This window comes from Ambystoma mexicanum, chromosome 6p (genome assembly GCF_040938575.1).
Source record: "Ambystoma mexicanum isolate Mex_15411 chromosome 6p, UKY_AmexF1_1, whole genome shotgun sequence".
Lineage (NCBI taxonomy): Eukaryota > Metazoa > Chordata > Amphibia > Caudata > Ambystomatidae > Ambystoma > Ambystoma mexicanum.
In genome coordinates, this window is record NC_090935.1 from 179548666 (window position 1) to 179565021 (window position 16356).

Here is a 16356-nt window from a genome sequence, read left to right on the forward strand (position 1 = left end):
TCTGATTGGCCCTCGCCGGGGTATTACCCGACACAGAATCCCTCGCATTCATATCCCCGGCGGGGAGGTGTAGCAACCCCTCGGAATGGAATAATTCCCGCTCTAAGCCACCACCCGGCTGGAGGCTGCCATCCTCCCTGCTGGGGATTCAGGTAAGTGTTTTCTCCCCTCCCTCCCTTTCAAACAATCCCAATCCCGCCCTCCCAACCCCACTTACCTTCTTTTTGCTCCGTTTGTGAGAGCAAACGCACGGGGAATACTTCTGTCCCCAGCGCGTCCGCTCCCAATGGCCGCCATGGAAAGGAAAAATGGACTCCATTTTCCCTACCCCGGCGGCCATTTTTTTACATTTTTTTTTTCTGTTACAGAAAGGAATGCTATTAGTTCCCCGGTCTTGCGGGCCGGGGTACTAATAGCAATAATCCCCTTGCTGCGGGGGCATTACCGAGTTAGGTAATGCCGGGGGCCTTCGTTAAGGCCCTCGCTTCACTCAGGCCCATAACTATGGGCCCGAGACATTAACTGACTTGTTAGTGCCCCCGTGGCTCAGGGTGTATTGCCCTATTATGTCAGGGAAGTTCAAATAACCCTCTCTATGATTTGATGGTTTCTCAATTTTTCAAAAAAGTGTCTCTGCAATATACTACTTTTAGAAAATTATGAATCCCTTTCATAGAGGAAAAAATACAAATTCCTCCTATATGATTTTTGCTTTTCTGAAAAAAGCACCAAGTCTGCGCGTATTAGTTAGCGTGAGCAAGTAAAATGTGCGGACCACATGAACAACTTTGAGAGCTGATTCATGGAATTAAAAGCATGCAGAAACGTGCAGTGCAAAGAAAAAACAAACAGAGCCACAAACGCCCACAACATGACCCCTTGTCAAAAACAACATAGCGCTGTCGAACAACCTTTGCCCCATAATCAAGGATTATTTACCAACAATCACCATTATTTCCACTCCTCTCCTGCATCAAGTCCTCGTCCCAGTACTCCCACTAACTTAAGCCCCAGCAGTGCCAGTGGTCAGCAGGCAGTGACACACTACAAGATTCACATAATATATTTGCGCACACCTAAGGGTACATCTACATCACGAAAAAATGTGTAGCAAAAGTTCAATATAGCAACTTCAGGTGCGTGGGAGGATACAGGCCTTGGCAGGAAGTCTTAACCCTCTAACAAACACAGTGTCTACAACTTGAGACACTCCCGTCTCCTGCACACCACTAACTGATCATACAGTCAATGATTCGAAAATCATATATATTTTTAATAAAACTATATAAGAATGCAGAATTATGCAAATTCTACTGTAATCAGGCCTTATAAAATGCCTCAAAATTCCAATTTTTCATACACACAGAATGTAAAATACAATTCAGTCAATTTAACAGTTGAGAAGCTTCATGCTCAACGTGTTTCAGAGAGCCTCCCCCTTCTTCAGGAGCAGAGAATGTTAATCTGCAAATACAATATACAATAAAACTATATTCAGTCTCAGATTGGGTAAACTAGTTCAATCTTCTCACACATTTGTGCAATGATAGTCTGTTCCTCAGAGATATCCACATTTCACTCGTTTATCTCTATTTAACTGGATAGTTCTTACTTAGACATCTTTCCTTGTGCGGGCAACCATTCTATGACAAGACTGGAGGCGAGCATTATGCTTCATCTTCCTTTATTTCTACTCTTCAGCAGTTCAACAAACATATATAATAAAACCATGAAAAGTGTTCTAAAACTAGCCAACTTTTCTCTTATCCAAAACTACAAAATCCATGAGCCTCTGTAGTCCATGCTCACTCCACCAGTCACAACCCACTTCCTGTGCTTGGACTCCTCCTCTTCTTTTACTGCTCTTCAAGCAGATAAGTACTATTTCTTTCCTCTCCTAATGCCTGTAGCAAATTGGCTGACTGAAGAGGGGAAGTTTGGGTTAAAGATAGGATATATGTGCTGAGAGTGTGGGCACTTGCAAGGGGAACGTGAGAGAAGTTGTTTTGTTTACACGGGCTTTGAAGTTTTTAAAGCAAATGTCACATCACGCGCGCGTGTGCTAGGCTGGGCGTTTTTTTCCCCTTTTTACAGGCGCATTCGCCGCGTGAGTCACTGCGGGGCCCCAGGAGAAGTTCCCTTGATTTATAGACGGCCGTGAGGCTGTCGGCCCCGTGCCGTATACCCGGCACTTCAGGGGCTCGGTCAGCCTCACGGGCGACAGGCCGGAGCTAGCGCGCGAAGCGCAGGGCGTACCGCCTCAACAGCATAGCCCCCACCTGCGGGTGGGCGGAGCTAGCGCGCAAAGCGCGGAGCGTCTCGCTCCAACAACGTAGCCCCCACCCGCGGGTGGGCGGAGCTTACACGCGCGAAGTCGCGTAGCATCATTTCGAAGCGGCGATCGCTAATCACCATCGCCAGCGTTCGTAGATGCAGAAGTTTTAACTCCAACTAAGTTTTGAAGTGGAATAGAGCGATCGTTCGATCGCACGCAGCACGATCAGCTGGAACACTAACTCCGGCACTTCAACAGACCTTCAGCTGCAAGATCTGTGTGAGACTCGGGTCTGTGAGCCCTACACTGCCGAGAAGCAGTCGATTTGAGTGCGGGGACCGCAGTAAAGGGTCGATTTGAGTGCAGGGACCCCCGCATATGCCGGAAGGCTAGACAAGGACAAAGGTGCAGCCACTGAAAGTAAGAAAATAAAAAAAAACAAAAAATAAAAAAAAACATTTAACATCATAAGAGAGCAGTGGGCGTGCTAAGACACCTGCTCCAGGTATTTTAGGCACACAGCACAGAGGAAAATGTCAGACTTTGAGTGGAGTGAGGAGGAGCAATCCCATGACCTCGCTGCCAGCTTCAAGCAAGTGCTGGGTAGCTCTCTTATGGATGCAGTGGCAGAAGGGGTGAAACCCCTACAAGAGAGGCTGGAGACGTTGGAAGCCATACTCTCACAGCCAAAGACCAGCACCAAAGTGGATAAGCGCACGCCCACAGAACCCTTGAAAGAGGGGCATAAGGGGAGTAAGCAAGCCCTCAAGAGGAAAGCCTCTGACGACCCCCGGGGCTCATTAGAAGAGGCGATTGAAAAGGCCTCGGAGGTGCCTGACGCTTTCGCTAAGCTTAAAGAAGCGTACCTACAAAGGCAGGCGGTGCCGAACCTCACGACCCCCGCTCCAGGGGAAGACAATATTGGAGAAGACCTTGGCTCGGAGGAAGAGCTGGTAGAAGAGCAGGACTCTTTAGGGGAAGAAGAAGCCGAGGAGGAAGACTGGGCTAGACCCAGTGGAGGAAAGAAAGCGAGGAAGGAGAAACACCTCATAGAGAACGAGGATGATATGTTCGACCCAGACAGCATACGTAATCCGAGGTCCACCGAGTGGCAACCATCCCCTCGAGTATCTCAGTATATGGCAGCAAGGTTACGCAAGCCACTAGACAAGGAGGTGAGACAGCGCCTACGGGCAGAGTGCCCGCGCCCAGATCTGCCAGGAAAGGTGGCGGAAGCTCCTGAGCTCGACCCAAAAATGCTGACCTTCGTGGCCAAGACGAGCAAAGACCCCCGGAAAGGGATTGATAGATCCTGGAAATCCTGTCAGGAGAAGTTATTAGATCTAGCAGGTCCGCTCGCAAAAATTATGGACCTCGCAGAGAGGGCGAAGGACACGGGAGAAGAGGTCGACCCGGAAGCCCTCGCAGGGTGGGCTCAGAGAGCTGTCTGCCTGCTTGGAAACGCAAATTGTGCCATCGCGTCAGAGAGAAGGAAGGGCCTATTGCTCAAGATAGATTCAAAATTGAGCGATTTGTCGTCATATGAAGCAGGAGAAGGTGCGCAAGGCCTCCTGTTCGGGGAAACCTTTGGGAAGGAGATGGGCCGGTTCGTAGGCACATTCGCGTCGCTAGAGAAGGCCCAAGCATCTATTCGCAAAATATTCCCCAGCAAAGTTTTTGGAGGGACCGGCCGCTACAGAGGTCGCGCAGCCGGTCGCTACCAAGGAGGGAGAAGACCTCAGAACACCAGGGCACAATACTGGGAGAACAAGAGCCAAGACACCTTTTTCCCGTCTAGGGGGAGATTTCCAAGAGGCCGAAGGTCCAGAGGATCGGGAAGAGGTCAAGGATTTACGCCAGGTGAGAGCGATTATGTATCCTCCAGTAGGGGGGAGGACGCGCAGATATTTAGAGAATTGGCGCAAGCTTTCAAGCGATTCCTGGATACTGCAGACAGTCAGCGGTCTGCAGCTAGATTTCATAGAGACCCCAGTTCAGCGATACGAGCCGCAGGGTCAGAAATTAGCGCAAGCGGAACAAGCATGGCTAGACAGCGAAATAGCGCAGCTAGTCATCAAGCAGGCGATAGAGAAATGCGAGACAGCCCGAAGTTTGTGAGCAATATGTTCCTAGTGCACAGGAAGGAGAAGGTTCGCCCGGTGATAAATCTCAAAGAGCTGAATGGCTGGATCGTATATCGGCACTTCAAGATGGAGGGCGTCCATCAGCTCAGAGACTCCCTAAGAGAAGGAGATTGGTTGACGCGTCTAGATTTAAAGGACGCTTACCTCACAGTACCTGTTCTCGAGGAGTACAGACCATTTCTAGCTTTTCGCTGGCAAAGTCGATTCTGGCAATTCAGGTCGATGCCATTCGGTCTTGCTTCGGCTCCATGGGCATTCACAAAGCTGATGAAGCCAGTATCGGCAGCAATCAGGGAGAAAGGAGTCAGGCTTATTATTTACTTGGACGATCTCCTGCTCCTGGCGGAAGATCGGGAGGTATTAGTATACCAAACGAGATGGGTGCAGGACCTTCTGACCTCACTAGGATTTCTAGTGAACACAGAAAAATCAGATACCATACCAGCGCAAAGGTTAGACTTCCTGCGATTTATTCTAGACACCAAGAAGGCGACCTTGGAACTTCCAGCTCGGAAGATGAGAGACATCAAGAGAGAGATCAGAGTATGCTTAGAGAAGCAGCAAGTATCTCTCAGGACATTAGCGAGAATAGTTGGGCTTCTAGCAGCCTCTATCCAGGCCATTTTCCCGGGGCCACTTCACTACCGGGCACTGCAGAGATTGAAAATAAAGCATCTGCAGCTAGGTCTGAAGTACCATCAACAAGTGCCGCTGGATCAGGACTCGATTACAGAACTAGAATGGTGGTTGAAGAATATGGACGCTTGGAATGGGCGAGCCATAGTCGGAGACAAGCCGGATTTGATAATAGAGTCGGATGCCAGTCGGAAAGGCTGGGGAGCCAGATGTGGGTCTTTACAGACCGGAGGCAAGTGGAGCGAAGAGGAGCTTCGTCTACACATAAACTGCCTAGAGCTCCTAGCAGGATCATTCGCGATCAAAGCCTTTACGAAAGAGAGAGTGAAATCCTGTGTCCTACTGAAGATGGACAATATATCAGCAGTGCGCTACATCAACCATTTGGGGGGTACGAGATCCAAGATGCTCGCAGAGTTAGCGAAGGACCTGTGGCACTTCTGCCTACGATCAGGGACGTCTGTGACAGCGGAGTACCTGCCAGGGACACTGAACGTAGTAGCAGATTGGAACTCTCGGTACCTGACGGATTCCAGCGATTGGAGGCTGGATCCAGCAGTGTTTCAGAGACTGAACACGAGATGGGGACCATTGCAAGTAGACCTGTTTGCTTCCCGGCTCAATGCGCAGAGGAGCGGCTATTTCAGCTGGAGGCTGGATCCGGGAGCGCTAGGAACAGACGCGTTCCTGCAAGAGTGGATAGGAGGTCCGCATTACGCTTTCCCCCCCTTCGTGATGTTGAGCAGAGTATTAGCGAAATGCCGGAGGGAGAAAGCAGAGTTGGTATTAGTAGCGCCATTATGGAAGTCTCAAGTGTGGTTCCCCACCCTAATGGAACTAGTGTCGGACATTCCCAGAGTCCTCCCCGACGAGGAGCGACTACTCACGGACCCAGCTGGGTCGTGTCATCCTCTGAGAGTGAGAGGGACACTCCCGCTAGTCGCGTGCAGGATATCCGGAAACGGTGGGCCTTGCCAGGAATTTCGGCGCAGGCTGCTCAGCTTATCGCTGAATCCTGGGCTCCATCCACTAGGAGGAGCTATGACGCAGCTTGGGCAAAATGGACAAGCTGGTGCAAGGACAGAAGTGTTCATCCCGTTTCTGCACCTGTAGTGGAGATTCTGAACTTTCTTGCGAACTTATTACAGAGCGGGAGAGCTTTCCGTACTATAGGAGTGTACAGATCGGCGATTTCTGCGGGTCACACGCCAATAGAGGGCGTCCCGGCAGGAGAGCATCCTACGGTGGTGAGGCTCATCAGAGGAGCTAGATTTAAAGCGCCACCGGAGCCCAGGTATAGCACGACATGGGATGTGGCTGCAGTACTGCGCCTATTAGCAAGTTGGCCGACCAATAAATACCTCTCGCTTAAGCAAATATCCGGAAAGCTAGCTATGTTGCTATGCTTGATCTCCTGCAAGAGAGTATCGGACGTAAGAGCACTAGATGTTAACAGACGATCCTTCGGTCCGGAGGGAGTTACATTCTCCATAGTCAGAAGGACCAAGACAGGGACACCTACGGTACATTATCCATATTTCCCGAGTAATTTGAAATGGTGCATAGCACAATGCATTAAGGAGTACGAGAATAGAACTGCGGAGTATAGAGCAGCAAGTACTACTCAGTTATTAATAGCGCGCAGGAAGCCCTATCACGCAGTTGCATCAGCTACCATCGCAAGATGGGTCAAGGAAGTTATGCATGCAGCAGGTCTGGATGTGAGCACGTATGGAGCTCATTCGGAGAGAGGGGCAATGGCCTCATCCGCCGTGAGAGCAGGAGTGCCTTTGAATGAGATAATGCTGGCAGCAGACTGGTCAAGCGATAGGACTTTTAAAGAGTTTTACTTTAAGCCAGCGGAGAGTTTAGCAAGTACGGTGTTGGGTAAGCTTTGAACAAGCATAATGCTCGCCTCCAGTCTTGTCATAGAATGAAGATTACCCCTGCTATCTGCGCAGGGAGTATTAATTCTATTAAAGACTAGGAGGCGAGCATTAAATTCCCACCCGAGTCTAGTACTGTGTATACGATGTCATTGCTTTATTATGTATCAGTACGAGACGTTCGCACCACCCTAAAGTATTCTGTTGTTGTTCTTTTCATAGGAGAGGATCAGAAGAATAACTGAAGGTGATGACAGAGCAGAGAGTTTCAGGAGACCGGAGAGTTTTTTTCGGCAATTAAGTTAAAAGTTCAAGAGAGTCTTCGCACCATTGACGAGGATCAGTTAGAGACTTTCAGAGCGAGTAAAAGCAAAGGAGGAGTCCAAGCACAGGAAGTGGGTTGTGACTGGTGGAGTGAGCATGGACTACAGAGGCTCATGGATTTTGTAGTTTTGGATAAGAGAAAAGTTGGCTAGTTTTAGAACACTTTTCATGGTTTTATTATATATGTTTGTTGAACTGCTGAAGAGTAGAAATAAAGGAAGATGAAGCATAATGCTCGCCTCCTAGTCTTTAATAGAATTAATACTCCCTGCGCAGATAGCAGGGGTAATCTTCATTGTTCCATTCCAGAACATGCCCTCCTTGGTTAGGCAATCCATACCCATATTTCTCTGGTGTTTTGTCCGCGCTTAGAAACTTCTGGGTATTAAGTGTGTTATAAATAACTCATCATATCATATATCATATGTTTCTACATGATTTGCCTTATAATTCAAGTCTGTATAGCTTGCTGTCATAATGCGTATGTTCTGCCTTGTAAATCTTGTGATTCATGCCTATTTAACCCATATTCATAGTGACAGGTGAACCTTAACCCTATTCCTAAATTAGCAGTGATTATTATATCATCCTAATTTAAATCTTAACTCCTGTTCCTCTCTTGGATGGTATCGATATCTGAAGTACCTATATAGAAAGATAGAGTCAATAAATCATCTGTTGTTCAAAGCTGTATATTTAACGGTAACAATATGACATGAGGAGCAATTAACCTACCTGAACTTGCAGGTTTGGTTTCAGAGCTCTGAATTAGCTCATCTATCAGGTGTGCTTTGCGTTTTGGAAGTTCTTTTAGCATATTTTGTTACCCGGCCATGACACGTATGATGTGAGTCTGTGGACCTGTCTCTACTGGATATCCAATATCTGTCAATAATAATTAAGAGGCTAGAGTAACATGCACTATGTACACTACAAGGCAACAGGATATGTTGAGGTAAGGAGGCAGAATAAAGCTGAAGGAGGCAATATAGGGCACAATGCAGGAGCTACACAAGACACGGGTGTCTACACTCTAAACACAAGGCAACAGTGACAAAATCAGAGGAAGGCTACTGTGTGCGTAATTTCTGCACGCAACACCCTGATGTGTGTAATGCTGCACGTGATTTGTCCTCCCTTGCGTATGTAGAGACAGAGGTATTTGGGGGGTACAACACAGATTTCCTGACAGCAATATTTAAGTGGTACAATGCATATTGGCTGGCATGTGCAGAGGCAGTGATAATTATGGGGTACAAAGCAGACTTTGTGACGAACATTGTGGATACCTTGCCGTGAACGCTACTTGCACAATGAGTGGGAGGGCTCTGTAGAGAGGAAGAGGATGAGAAGAGGACAGAAGAAGGGTACACCTACTAAACATGGTGGTGAGCCTATACATACCCTTGTACCAACAAAGCCTGTAGGGATATTTGGGTGCTAATTCATGCAAATAACAGCATATGTATTCAGATTCTAAGGGAAGCAACATGGGTGTTTTATTGGCAGTGTTTAAAAGCAGCCAGTTCGAACTGGGCGCAAATGGCAGCTTTTCTCAGCCAGTAAAATGGACGTTCATTTTTAAAAACACTTAGCAAGATTTTTCAGTAGCAGCCAGTAAAATGGATGTTCATTTTTGGAAATACTAAATGAAACAGGCAGTCATTTTAAAGTGGGTGCAAATTAGGGGTACAGTTCAGCATGGTAATGGTATTAGTCTGAAGGTAGAAGAGAAGTGAAATCACATTGGGCCTGCAGTGACAAAGCACAGTGTTAGCCAATCTGTGTAAATTGAATTGTAAATGAACCTATATAATGAAACTAATTTACAAAACAAAACTAGATGAATAGCTAACTTTTGTACAACAAAAGCTTCCATTGTTCTGGCAGGAAATAAGTTGTTACATGAAGGCTCTTGTACTGTGATTGGTAGAAGTCTGCGGGTGTCAGAACCACATCAGGGAAGGCTCAGTTAATTTGTGATGGACAGGCAGAGGAAATGTAAGCAGCTGAACGGGGTTGTACTCAGTGCTTCCTGAGATTCAATTCCTATCAGTGCCTTCCAGGGATGCTGGGCTCTGGGGCTGCAGCATTGAAGATAGCATGAAAGCAGTGCAGAGGGGGTGTTGTGTTGCTGGCATCGGAGTGACTGGAATTCCAAAAGCTGTGCCCGTGGGCTGTTTGAGGCTCGCACAGATAAGATCCGGCAGCAAGAGATCCAGACTTCACTAGCTCTTGTAAGTTAGGTCATAACTGAGGAGTGCGTGAGAATGTATGGAATGCATTGTATTTATTGGCAGACAGTGTAGTGAGTTAGGTTTGAAAACAAAAGTGTCATATTTTTCTTTCTGCATTTCTGCACTGGGTAAAAAGAGCTGCACACCATGTTCAGAATAACTCCCATTTTGCGATGTGTTTGTTTTCTCGTATCTTACCAACATCTGAAATTACCGAAATAAGACTGGAATTTGATTTGTGTGCCTCATTTCATGTGTCTGTTGGTCACTGTTTCAAGGGGAAGGAATAACTGGGAGGTACTGATGTTTACACCATGTTAATAAAATATTTACAGCTTTTGCAACCACCCAAGATAAAGTTAGGAAACAAGGAAGAATATACATATGCAAGATAGAAAGTTGTGCGTGTGCTTGGATGGGCTTTTCTCTGCATGCTGAGGAGAAAGCGGTGCCCTCCAAGGCACCTAGGTTATTGATGTAAATAAATCAGTAATATGAGATACATGCAATAAGTTGCATTCTGTATAATCTTACTGGGTTCCCTAAAAATGTGCTAGGTCCAAAGGTGCTTTATCGTCAGCCAAAGGTGGGTCATAATTATAAAGAGGAAAGGTTTGTCTTATCACAGGGCTGTATGATGGAAGGTATGCTCACCAATAAAATTACCACTCTACTACAAAAATAAGATACCACCAAAACAAAGAAATACTGCCAAAGTAGGCTAACACCAAATTACCACTAAAATAAGATAGTAGTAAACTGTCACCCAAAATAGGATAATACTGAATTACCACCAAATGAGGTAAGGCCAATTTACCACCAAAATACCACAGTGCTAAAATACCACCATATCCGGAATTTGCCCGACAGACATAAATCTCCTACAAGCCCACTAGACTCAAGAGGGTGTGCCTGCAGAGCAGGAACAGACAGCACCCCACGAAGAGGCACAGGTGAAGGGGCCACCACAGAAGAGGACATTGACAGATGAGCAGCAAACAATGCTCATTGATTACATCGAGGAACACCAGGTTGACCTGGTCCCTTGGACTGGCAGTACCCTTCCTGTGACCCAGCAGTGGAGGATGTGGCAGGAGGTCACAGTTCACATCAATGCATGTGGGGTGGAGAGCCGCACTGTGCAAGAGGTCCTCAAGAGGATGGGGACCTCATGTGACAGACCAAGGAGAAGCTTGGCAGCAATTTGGCCTCTGCCCAGGTAACTGGAGGTGGATTACCATGTGTGGATGAGCTGACTCCATTTGAAGAAGTCAACAGCAGCATCATCAGCAGTGAGCAGGTCGTTGGTATAGGAGGCATGAACACCTATGCATCCTCATCAGGCGAGCGCCTTGTGTGCATGTTCATTATGATTTCATCTACACAAGATTTCCTATCATATGTTGTGGTACAGTTGGTCAGGGTCCTTCTCATCCATATGAGTACTACAGTAATTTATCCATGGTCACTTACATTACATGTTGTGCATCCCTTAGAGGTGGATGCTTTCACTCTGTTTTCTGTTGACATGTATCTTCCAGCATACATTACTGTGTGCAGAATTCTTTAGCAACACCAATATGACACTTATATGACACATGTCAATAGCCACACTCACAGTGACATGCTTGTGGGTAGTGACTTATGAACATACATTTTGACTCATATGGAATAACAATAAGCAGTGGAACATATCAGGGTCATCCATTCACTTGCCCTGGCGGTCAGTGGACATGGATGAATGACAATGTCGGCTAGAAGTCGCATGTTTGTTCCAAACAGAAGTTGCAGTAGTTGGCCAAAAGATGTTTGAGTGATCTTCATTCGACATTTAGAGTGCACATTCTATGTCAAGACACAGAGGCTGGGATTATGCTTTGCTCTCAACTTTATTTCTCAAGCAGCAAACTGAACAACAATATATATACAGAACCCAGGCAGTAAACTAAAAATCCCAATGAAGTTTGCTTCTTTGGTAGTCCATATATTATTGGATCTTTATAAAACCATGTGACTTTCTCAATTAATCCTTCCATGTCTAGTCCTTTAAACACTGTCTGTCCCACAAACATATCATCTTTCTTTGCTGATCAGGCAGTGAGTTAAGTATATTTTACATGTATTTATTTCACTGGTAAATACATTGAATTTGACAGCATGGCACTCATGTGAGGGGATTAGGGATCATCGCCAGTGCAGGGGCTATTATTGTTAACTTTGGCTGAACAGTTCCACATTTCACAATGGGATGCGACAAGGCCGACTGGCAGGGGGCATCATTCAAACTAAAGCGTGAGTGAGCTTGAAGAGATTGTGTAGTCCCAGTGCTTGACATCCAAGCGTCAGTGTCAGTGAGAGTCAGTGTGAGGAGAACTCGACTTCATCTTTATATCAAGAAACATTTTGCACTCAGCACATAGAAAGTTGTAATTGGACCGGCAGGTCTAAGAGCTCACACGGAGGGGCTCAGAATCCACAGAGCATCAGATCAACTGCCAAGGTGCTGTACTTGACCAGCGCATGGTGACCCCTGCTGGCATATTCTGACAGGCACAGCCCCATAAAACAGCATACTCTAACCCACTTAACACTTACTGCAAATTTCTTGATGGGAACAGGTCTAATAATCCTGTATATAGCCTCATCAATGTGAGCATAAAAAAGATGAGCAGCTTTAGTGAAGAGGGAAGGCTGCATGTAAGACAAAAAAGGTTTTAGTCCATCATTTGCCAGGTCATTATGAAAGCAATGAATGCTGGACTGGGACATGGATCTCAGAAACTATCCCTAATGGAGGACTGGTTAAAATTCTCCCGAGGCATGGAGGAGCTCAGAGGAGTGGGGATGCCTGAGTGAGAGAAATGTGGAGGAAAAAAAACCTGTAAGACACAAAATGCCCAGATACCCCAGATACAAAGCAGTGAGGATCAGGGCAAAAAATAGCAAAAATTGTCCACAGACAGCTCTGAAGAGCTTGAGGACAATAGCTGGCAGGAGCATTCGAGTGAGGAGGAGGTGGAAACAATATCGTCCTCCAGTAAAAATATGAACAAGTCAGCTTCCAAGAAAAGGAACACGACAGAGAATTGGGAGGAGTATGGGCATGGCTTTGACCCAGGCTCTCTCATTAATCCATCGGTTGTTGTGTTGGCTTAGGTATGCTAGATGTCTGGTGGTTACTACAAGCTTACCCATTCAGCTCCCAAAGCCCATCAACCCTCCCCCAGTTACAAACGGGGACTCACACAAGCGCAAGTTGGAACTGTCGTTTATTACAAAACCGACAGGGATCATACAGGACATTAGAAAATTCCCATATTCTCTGCTCCCAAGCCTGTGTTGTTATCTTGTCCCCTTATGTCACAGCATGGGCCCTTCCCCGAAAAACCTATCACTCTTTTTGGTTGGTGATCAGAGTGGTATCCCTTATGAACAACCCCTATAGATCCTAGTTAATTGGCCCTCGCATGTCAGGTGTCTGGCCTGCCCCTTCCCCAAGAAACAATCTATTAAATTGTTGCAGGGTCGCAAGACTATCATTGGCCCTTGCTCTCTGTCATCCTCCCCTGGATTTATGTCCCCTGATTGGCTGGAACTGGTCTTCACAGGCCTGGGACCCAGATCTGTTCTCAGCACTCTGTGCACATCTTCAAGGTGATGAGAATGACTATGTGTTCCCACTGTTTCTGTTAGCAGTTCCACTTTTGCCTATGAGAGTGCCCACAATATTGCAACATTGTTAACAAGTCCATGGGTCACTTCACGTCTGGGTTGCTGAGAATCATTGGACTTCCCACCGTGGGTGAATAATCATTGTCTAGTTCGGCTGCATCACGTGGTTCTGGACCACGAACTTGAGCTCTTCTGGTCTGCAATTTATGAGGATGTATTCGGCTTTTCTGCAGCTTGTAATTTTAGGTTTGGAATGTGTTGCTTCTGTCTGATCTTGGCTGCAAGCCCTGGACTGCTGTCCGGTGCAGACTGGTTCTTCTTTCCCTCATCTCTTGTCCTGCAGCTTGTGGCCTCATGTGAACCTCGTTATACGTATACTATTATTGTTATTTATCTATAACATGCTATGTTTCCCGTAGGTTAGGGGGGTTTGGTCCTTCCAGACTTCTTATCTGAACCTGTATGTCCCTAGGGTTAGTTGCTATAAGCATCTGCAACCTTGCCCTGCATCTCTTCGTTGTCTTGCATTCAGCGTTTCAGCCCCTAGCTAATGAGGAAAATAATAAAAACTTTTGACTGTATGTATATCTACCTGCCCCCTATCTACAGAACTGTGTAAGCATTTTCTTTGTGTGTTCACCTGTGTGTTTGTGTAACTTTGTGCATGGCTGTGAGTGTACATCGTGACTAACATTCTAATTTCGTGGTGTCACTAATGACACCAGCACAATGGTTTCTCGGCATTAGTCAACATCATCCATCAAGGCATTTGAGTCCATGACTACTGTTGAAGCACCTATATCCAAAAAGATATTGATTGAATAAGGTTTGCAGCAGTCTAAGTGAATATCTTTCTGCATACATGTCAATCACTGGTCCTCCTGGAGACTGGCCGAATAGTGAGTGGCTTTGTGCGTATTTGACTCTTCGGGACATCATGTTCATGGGGGTGATGAGGGCCATTCCAAGGACCCTCTCTTCAGTCAGAATGGGAGCCGCCAGAAACAATTTCGGCATATTTAAAGAATTGACTCAGGACACCTCTAGCCAAGGAAACCAGAAACAAACTCAGAGCAGATTGTCTCAGACCTAATCTCACGGCAAGGGATCGCTGAAACACCCGAAATAGATGAGAGAATGATCACCTTCATGGGCAGATATTGCAAGGACATTAAAAAAGGCATGGATAGATCTTGGAAATCATGCCAAGATAAAATGCTTGACGTGGTAGCACCAATCACCAAGATACTACAGATGGCTGAGGAGGCTAAGGAAAAGGGTGAGAGTATAGACCCTTTAGTGCTGAAGGGGTGGGCCCAGAGGACCAATTGTCTGCTGTGTAATGCCAACAGTGTGATTACCGCAGAAAGGAGAAGGTCTATCTTGGTAAAGATAGACCCGAAATTAAGTGAACTAGCCACATCAGAAGCATCAGCAGTAGCCAAAGGCAAGCTATTTGGCGGTTTGTTCATTAAAGATATGACCAGGTTTGCCAATACCTATGTGGCTTTGGATAAGGCTCCAGTGTCCCTTAAGAGGGTTTTTGGCAGACAGGTTTTTGGACGGGCTGGCAGAGGCAGGGGCCAGTCTGCCAGCCACCTCGCTTATGGCAAGTCCTACCATGACAGAAGTGACTAGAAAGAACAGGATGACCGGAAACTGAACTCATTCTTCCCCTCGAGGGGAAGAGGCTGAGAAAGAGGCTGGCATCATGCTGAGCGACAACAGCATAATAACCCATGTGAGAGCATGCATGGCACAACATTTTCAGCTTAAAGGAAGAAGCATACCCGCTGTAGACAGAAGGGTGGCACAGAGTATAGAAAGCTGGAGTGCAATATATGGAGACAAATGGGAACTAGATACAGTACAAGGTTTCCATTTAGATTTCTATATCTATCCAGTTCAAGATAAACTGCAGCGACCTATAGTGCAAAGAGAAGACTACTAGCTGCTGCTGGACACAGAGATAAGAGACTTAGAATAAAGCTGCCATTATTCATGCATCAAATGCTGAAGACGGGTTCATAAGCAATATGTTCCTGGTAAAAGCCAAGCACAAGCTGAGTTCAGTGATTAACCTAAGGGAGTTGAACGGTTTCATTGTGCACAGACACTTCAAAATGGAGGGTATTCACCTCCTGAGAGACATATTGCATCAAAGGGGTTAGCTGACCGGGATAGATCTCAGGGACACATATCTAACAATACCCATTGCAGCAGATCAATGGAAATTCCGGAGGTTCCTCTAAAGCGGTCAGACATGGGAATTCACGTGTCTTCCTTTTGAACTGACGTTAGCAACTTGGTGCTTTATCAAGCTGACGAAGCCTGTGGTAAGCCGTCTAAGGGAACAAGGCATCCGTTTGTTCATATGCCTGGATGACATTATTATTATTATTATTATTATTATTATTATTATTATTATTATTATTATTAGTGTTATTGTTATTATTGTTTGTATTATTATTTGTATTTGTTTTTTTATGCGCAACATGCTGGTATGCCTCAGTGCGCACACGTAACAAAGGACATAGGACAAACAAAGCAAAATGATAAGGAATGCTGAAGTCAAAGATGTTGGTCCGAGAGCCTTCCACAGATTCTTTAGCTCACTATCTTTCACAGAGGAGAAATATCCAAAACATAGCAGTCTTTGTCCTGCCTTGGGGCAGTCTCACACTGAAATGCTAGACAATTCTCCTCTGAACAAGTGTACCAACAGAAGCCCGAGACACGTGTTTCGGTCTGATTGAATCTCATCAGTAGGGTGGAGCTGTGCCTCTCCAAGAATAGCGAGCAAGAGGTCCACATCTGGTTACCCCTAGTAACTTAGGGTGAGACCCATCAATGAAAGTCATTAATAGAATTATGACTTTGTATAATGATAGTGTTCAAAACCTGAATTATTCAATGGTCATGCAAGTGCACACTGGTCATATCCATGTTGCACTAACCTCACATGCATCGGTAACCACTAATATAGACTTGGGCAAGGAAGCGAAGGGGGTGATGTGGATTTTGGCAACACAAATGCCTGCATGCAGGTTTGGTCAGCAGGAAAAAAAACGTGATACTTACACAAGTTGCAAGTAGACATGTTTGAAGTAGAGAATGGTTTCAACAATGAAGCACATACCTCCACCTGTCTACTGTTGGATCTTCCACTCACATACATGTAT